The 8,383-nt window shown below is 37.6% G+C and overlaps 1 long non-coding RNA gene across 1 annotated transcript; it reads left to right on the forward strand.

Annotated features, from left to right (window-relative positions):
• The first annotated feature begins 311 nt into the window (after positions 1-311).
• Positions 312-2,428, forward strand: LOC128022507 (uncharacterized). The gene is made up of 2 exons (XR_008185937.1): positions 312-627; positions 1,239-2,428. It is a non-coding gene; the product is annotated as an uncharacterized LOC128022507 (long non-coding RNA).
• Positions 2,429-8,383: the final 5,955 nt, after the last annotated feature.

The following is an 8,383-nucleotide window of genomic DNA, read 5'->3' on the forward strand; positions in this document are numbered from 1 at the left end:
GTGAATTTGAACAATGCACAAGGGTTAACAAAGAGAGAAATGCTAAATATGCAGAGCAGGGGGTTGCGAAGACTGGAATTGAGAACGTCTGGTCTACAGTCATCTAGGACAGGGGGTGTCCAGTCCTGCTCCTGGATGGCCAGCGTCCTGCAGAGTTTAATTCTAACCAGCTTCATCACACTTGAGCAGGGGTGTCAAATTCAATTCCTGGAGCCCCGCAGAGTTTAGATTCAACGCTAATTAAACACACCTGATCCAACTAATCAAGTCCTTCAGGCTTATTTGAAAACAACATGGTATGTGTGCTGGAGCAGGTTAGGAACAAAACTCTGCAGGGCTCCGGCTCTCCACGAATAGAGTTTGACACCCCTGTTCTAGAGAGACGGAAGAGCTCGATTAGCTGGTTCAGCTGTGTTTAATTAGATTGGAGCTAAATTGTGCAGGACAGCAGCACTTCAGGAACTGGTTTGGACATCCGAGGCAGTACCTTGCATGCTCATGCTCTATTTTTCAAGAAGGATGAACCTCTGGTGATGTGCTACAGATGTAATTCTTCTGGTTGGAGTTGTTAACAGAGTTCTAGCTGCATCACATCTCTTCCTGTTCTAGTTGAATTCATAATATGAGGTAAGACAGAAGACAGCATTTATTATTCCATGCATTTTTATGCTTGGGATAATACATAAATATTGTGAACCCATTGTTAAGATAAGTATAGCAGTGATTGGCGTTTTAAAAAAAAAACAACAAAAAAAAAAACAACCCTGTATAATGTGTTCCAGTGTTCAACAATATTGACTCTATTCAGCCTCTAATTCGTTTCCTTTTTTATTATTTATAGGCTATTTACAATATGCATTTTCTGTGGAAATGCATGTACAAGAACAACATTAAACAATCTGTGTAAATCAACATAAATGCAGCTTCTGCTTCACCTTTGCAGTGTAAAGAGGATTGTTGATGTTGAAAAAAAAAATTGGTTAGTCAATTGTATTTAGTTTGTTTTTTTTTTAAGAAAAATTTTATGGAAGTTTTTGATAGCATACTCTTTGGGATGTTTATCTAATTTGTGTATATACATTTTTTATATTTTTGTGACCGATACACAGGGCAGGCATGCAGTAAGCAATTCTTTCTTGGCTGAGATCACTTGAAAGAGAGTGTAAATGAAAATAGAAATAGAGGACTGAAAATATTGTTAGTTTTATATAGAGCACAGTGCCACTTATCTCTTATAGGATCACAGTTACCAATCCCTCTGGAAAAATGGTGATGGGTTCCATAATGTGGATGGTGAGCGTTTACATGGAACGTAGCTGAGTGGGATTTCAGAGGAACCGAAATCCCAGAGGATGTGGATTACTGGCACCGACAACTCAAATCATCAGTTCGGAAATGCATATAGAAAGACACAGAGCACAAGAAGAGACACTGAGAGACCAGCAATGAATGAGGCAAAGCCATAGAGAGAGAAAACAGTTGATCCATTGCAGACTTTGCAGGTTGTTCTCTGTATTCAACAAGCCAGATTTTACCCTCTGAGACCCACTGGAACATATGCAACAACTATTTTTCACACACAATTTTCTATTTCCACAACACGCACACATACTGTATGTTATTATAATTTTCATTATTATTATTTTTGTAATTTTTAGCATATGAACCCGCTGGTTTTCTGCATTAAGTGGTCATAAAATGTAATCTTCAACAAAGTCACAAATAATGATCCTCCAGCTCTTATTGCATTATGTTTTCCTTCTTAAGAATCAGTACATGTTATCACATCTTATAATAATTGTGTATGAATACATTCAAATCATCAGTGTGAAAGGATGAATCTCAAAAGCACAATCACTTTTGTAAAGGGTTCAAATATGCAGAATAATGGTGGAAAACCAAAGAAAGTGTGGGATCTAGAGGGTTTTCTGAAGAACAGCGATCAGTTTATATGCAAACAAACAAGGTTAATAAAAACACAAGCACTGCATTGTGAATTTTAATGGTCTGTGTTTAATAAAGACATGGAAGACTATGATTGTTTATGTGTTGTTAGCTTAAATAATTTGTGTTTATCTATATTGATGGCACTGATTAAAATCCGATCTCTTTTAATGACCAATTAATACAGAAAACCAAGTTCATTAGCAGTTGCCTTTCCAGTTTGGAGAATGCTATCTGCCGTCTGACTGCTGCAGTCACAGAATCAAAACACGCTGAGATTACGATATCTCTTCCAAGGCTCTGAGAGACCATCATTCAGAGAACATCCGTCACAGGCCCACAGAGCCACTACAATGATAATGAGAATGAAAATTACACCTTTTTTATGGATTAAACTATTCATGGCAGACTGCACCAGTGGGGCATAACTACACTTCAGACCATATATAATTATTAAAAGCTACCGAAAGGCAATGTATCAACACGCCTCAGCAAAATCCATGAGTCTCAGGTGATATTACGGTCATGAACAAGGCAAAGTTTTACCCCAAAGAAAACCCAAACTTCAGATTTAAATGAGGTCAGAATCAGAAGCAGATTAACATTTATATTATTAACACTAAGTAAATATACATTAAGTGTTTGTTACACAGTTGGAATGACTGAATAGTAAATATGAATTATGTTTTAGATAGACACTCAAAACATATACCTGTTTAAAGGGAACTTATGAAAAATGACATAAAAAGAACTGTGGAAAATATTGTTTATGCTCATACACCAGTAAAGATATTTGATTGATATGATTTTAATTAAAAAGTAAATGCACCTGGCAGAGTCTATTTTTCTGGAAAATGGAATGAAGGAAAAATGCTCTCGTCTATATACATGAACCGTGACTTAAACATTTCATCACATAAGGCTGGTAATTTGTCACAGAATTTGCTGTCATGCTGTGAAAAATGAACAATTAATAATTTATGAGATTAAATTACATCCAAAAAACTACCTATGGTGATGAACTGCACCTACGGTTACAATCAAGGGAAAGCGTAAATGACAAATAGGACAGACGATACCTCTATAGAGTTCAAGCTAAATGACGTGTTTTTGGTGAGTGCAGAGGAGGAGATAATTACTACTTGCTCTTGTCTTATCGACCCGATTTCATTTTTTAAATCAATGATTTTAGTGCTAAGATGATAAAGCTCATATCATGAGGATATTTTTTTTTTGAGGCTAAGTGTTAAAATAAACATAAAAAATTCTCTGTTTTGAAAAAATTATACAATTTTGTCACTGAGACTGTCTACATGATGTCTTACTGGGTTAGTAGAAAGGTGTTTGGTGACAATATGTCAATGCTTTGCAGAGATACTCAGATGTAGATTGGCATCATGCCTCAACTTTGTTGTGGTGCTATACAAAAACAGCTTAGTCTATTGACACGAAATCCACTGACACAAAATCCATTGAACTTTTTGTCAGCATGGTCCAAAGATGATCTGATTCGAATTTGTTGAAAATCAGACAAACAGTAAAATGTAAAAAGAAAAAAGAAAATGGTGGTCAGTCAGTTTAACCTACTGTACTATGTAAAATGTATCTATGTTCTTGGTTAGGTCCAAGGAATGTTTTGAGACCAGTTTGATTATAATTGGCTAATTTAATCAAAAGTTATACACATTTGTTAAAAATGTTATTATAACTTTTCACCACAAGGTTCCACTGACCCAAAACCTTTAGAGTGAAAGTGACATTCAGCCGAGTATGGTGACCCATACTTAGAATTCATGGTCTGCATTTAACCCATCCGAAATGCACATACACAGAGCAGTGAACACACACACACACTGTGAGCACACACCCGGAGCAGTGGGCAGCCATTTATGCTGCGGCACCCGGGGAGCAGTTGGGGGTTCGATGCCTTGCTCAAGGACACCTAAGTCGTGGTATTGAAGGTGGAGAGAGAACTGTACATACACTCCCCCCACCCACAATTCCGTCCAGCCCGAGACTTGAACTCACAACCCTTCGATTGGGAGTCCAACCCTCTAACCATTAGGCCACAACTTCCAAGTACCTAGTACCAACAGGGCATGGTACTGTAGACACAAACCAAGTTTCGCAAGAATGCGCCAATGTGTTCGTAAAATATAGCATTTTACAACAAAATTCTAAATGACTGATGCCCAAAATGGTTGATATTTGGCCAATCTGTCCAGAAGTTATATATATATCTCCTGACCACTAGGTGGTGATGTGCCGAAACTGTACAGGTAGCCTCAGGTCATGGTTGTCAGAATACGCTAAAGGGTAGCAGAGATACAGCCTCATCTCTATTTTTATTTTATTTGAGAACGGATTGACTAATCAACTTGAATTCCATAGCTTTTTGCCACCACAGTCTAAAGTTGATCAGACAAACCTTCTAGGTCAAAAAAGAAGGTTTTAAAGTTTGGTCTCCATTTGACTTGACATGAGCCAAATAATCAGAAAGAAAGAATCTGAATTTTCTACAAAACTTATTAGCATAAATGCACATTTTACCTTTCTTTTTTTGTCTTACACACCCAATTCAGGTCTTGGGGTCTCTAATATTGAGCCGATGATCTGAATCAGGTGTGTTTGATTAAAAAGACATGGAAAACATGCAGTGTTGGGTAGACTCCTGGAATGTGGTTGGGAATCCCTGCACTACAGTTAAGGCGGGCATACACTGTGTGATTTTTGTGTGATTTCTGTGAGATTTCGGCAAGGTACCAACTCACACTGTATAAGTAAATCGCATGCGATGTACTGTAAAGCCAAAACTCACGATTTTTATGGGCTCACTGTACGGTCCGAACGCCGAGTTTGAGATTTGACTGCTCACACTACACGTGGGGAATCAACCGAATTAACACGTAGGGTCCCTCAGAACCCAGATGTTTGTGGCTGTTGCAGAATAAACATGCTTTCGCGGAATAAACGCACTGCTTTGGTGATATGCGCAATTCTGTGTGCTGAAACGTCCAAAAAAAGAAAAAAAAAGGCGTCGGTGTATCTAGACACGCAGGTGGCTCGGAAGATGTGGCCTATATGGTTTATCAATTTTGCAACGCGAACTGGAGGTAAGCAGGTGTTTTCTTCCCTCTCTTATTTTTCTTTTTCTTTGCCATAACTCCACAAGTTTTTCCTCTATCACTTCAGTCCACACTACACGCCGTGTCACCATGGTTTCTTTTATGGTTTCGTGCATGCGCAGTGAGGGAATCGCGGAAAATCGCTTTGTAGCACTTCTTCAATAGTGCGATACCTCACGAGAGGTGACCAAAATTTCTGACATGTCAGAAATCCATCCGACTAACCAATTGCCGGTCGCCTCCCGTTTCCCCTTGTACACTGAACGAACACTGCATGACAAACCATGCACGAAAATGCAGAAAATTGGCCCGACCCGAAAAAGAGTCACACGAGTCAGAATTCGGCTCAAAATCAGATGAAAACCGCACAGTGTATGCCCGGCCTTAGAGACTACAAATTTGCTTTGGTGACAGATCACACTGTCCTCTATTGGTGTGCCAAATTTCACAACTTTCCCACAAGCGGTTCCATGGGCTGCCATAGACCCAAGAGCGGAATAAGAAGAAGCCAAAGTATACAAAGGTGCCATCGCACCTTTAAAGCCACTTCAACCTTCTATATAACATTTTTGAGCTCAACCTTGTTTTACCTATGTGAATTAACATATAGTATGTAATTACGTCAACAATTGCTGGGGCATATTCAAAAAGCACTATAATGAGAGCATTATATTTGCTGCATTTTCCTTCTGTACTTTCAAATTAATTCTCATCACACTGCTGCCAAACATGCGGCTCGCTATATACTATTTATAGTCAAAGCTGTGTGGCGGTGACCTAAGATGAAGCATGACCAAACACAACTATTTAGAGTCTCGTCGAGATCTGTGCACAGTCCCACAGTCAAAGACTGCAGTGCACCACAAAGAAAGAGGAGTCATTTGAGGTTCTCCCTTCCTTTCTTAAGAACTCATCAGCTGAGACCTTCCCATCATGCAAAGCGAGCTGAACACATGGACAAATTGAGATACTGACTTTTTTCTTTCTCTCTTTTCTTAAATGTATCTTTCTTGGATTGAGTGCGCTCATCCCTCAATGCCAGCACTGACATTCTGGGAGATAAAAGAGATTTAATGGAAGATTCCACACCTTTTTCTCCCTCTCTTTTTTTTTTATCGGAATGACTATGCTGAAGTGTAAATCCTTTGATATTCCAACAGACGCTGAACACTGAGGATCAAGGACAGAAGGGCGAGAAAAAGAAATACAGACTTATAGTCCTGAACGCAAATACTGGATCCATAAAAAGCCGCAAACACAGCACAGAAGAATAAACAGTTTTGCTGGATTATAGATGAGGTGTGTGTGTGTGGGTTTGTTTGTGTGCTGTTATGGATTATGATAAGTGTTTTGGAAATCTCATGACATGAAGTGAAGAAGAAACATTTTCAAGTATTTTTAGTCATTACACCAAAAAAGCATCAGGACCAAATAAGCACGATTGAAAAGCATACCTAATATCGTTCATAACATTCAAACAATAGCCTTGTTATAAACACTCTTTAGGCAGGATTTGAAGATATGATTTTACCTTCTAAGATACCAAATGTGGGCTTAAATGTAAGGCAGCACTATGAAAACCAATGTTTTACAAGCCAATCAGAGCCAATTAACAACAAATTAATATTTGATCCAAGGACCTGGAAAGATAAAGAGAATTCTAGGGGCCAGCTTTTCAAAAAAATAAAAAAATAAACCAATCCTATGCTACAACGCTCTTTGTCAGTTATCCTACCAATTCAAAGTGAGGGTTAATGACCGCAGAAGTTTAGGGAAACATGTGATCATTGAAGTTTGTTAATGTGCCCCAGATAACGAGCAGTTTTACACCTCAGGAGATGACAGAATTTGGACATACTGTACAAACAAAAACTTTCGTACCTTAAAAAAATTATAAGAATAATTCTAAAAATGCCATGTTGTGTAGGCCTAACCATCAAGACAAAAGTAATCAAATATTTTACTCTAATTTTACATAATTCCACATTATTATTATTTTTAAATACCTATATTTTAAAGATTAAAAATTTTTTTCACAATGTCATGAATGATTAATTTATAAATAGCAGTCTTTTGGGAGTTGTATGAAATTTTACAACTTGAACCAACCTTGCCTTGTCATTAATTGTGATTAAAAATATGATTCTTCTTCTTCTTATTAAGACTTTTTACTGAACGAACAAAAATGCAAAGGATAATCAATCTACAGGGACGAAACCTTCAGCATTTCTAATCAATCTATAATTTATCATCCATATTAGATATTTATTTTTGGCATCACTTTAAAACTTAATCTTTGGAAAACACATTAAAATATCACATTAAATGAGAGCATTTGATTTCACTGAAGAAAGAGTCTGTACGATACAGATCCAGGACACTTCCCACCGTTGTAAAAGTAAGTCAAAGTCACCTTCTCTAGATGGCATCATGACAGTTTTCAATTTTCAATCTTCACTTTTCATTTCAATTTTCAAGGTCTGTTAAATTAAATGTTGCATATTAAAGTTATTTCGTATCAGAAAGTTAAAGTGGTGTGCAGGATTTCTTTTTTCTTTTCTTGCTTTCAATATTAATAATAATAAAAAAATTTTTACAACACTATTATTAATCTTAATTTGTGAAACAGCAAGCCCTCATAGACACTGAAAGTGTCAAGACCGTTGTATCACCCTGAAATGTCTGATTTTATATCACCGGTGTTCTTTGCTGTGTTTTCTAGCCTTCACAATGAGTGAGCAGCCAATGTCACTGCACTGACACTGTGATTGATGAGACCAAAGATCAACCCCTGCAGCCCAACGCTTCATTAGACAAAAGAGGAATCAATCACGACAGACGCAAGCCCTGTAACACAGTGGAATGAGAAAGAACCATGTCAAAATCGGATGTAAAGTTTGTCTTAATCAAAGTTCAGTTCAAAGAGGTGAATGATGATTCTGGCTTGCGGAGAATAAAGAATTCATTGATTAGTGAAGGAATCTGCCAGAATCCATGAGGCTCAGACGTATTGCGTTTGCTGTCATCACCGGTACGGCTTTGACTTGAGTCACAATGTAGAAAGGAAGTAACAAGCGTTCAGTGGACAAGCTACATTGCTTCAGCGTTGAAAACAATAGTAGGATGTTCAGCTGTTATCAGACATTCATGGAGAAAAAATTAATTATGTTGTTAGCTTTAGGCAATAACAAAATCAAGAAAACGTGTAAAATACATTTATTACACATGCAAACTGACGCTAAGAGAACAGAGATTGTGACTGCTGAATGGGACTTCATGTCTGCTTCATGAACAGTGTACCCTGTTCATGAAGC

Source organism: Carassius gibelio, chromosome A11 (assembly GCF_023724105.1).
Source record: "Carassius gibelio isolate Cgi1373 ecotype wild population from Czech Republic chromosome A11, carGib1.2-hapl.c, whole genome shotgun sequence".
Taxonomy (NCBI): domain Eukaryota; kingdom Metazoa; phylum Chordata; class Actinopteri; order Cypriniformes; family Cyprinidae; genus Carassius; species Carassius gibelio.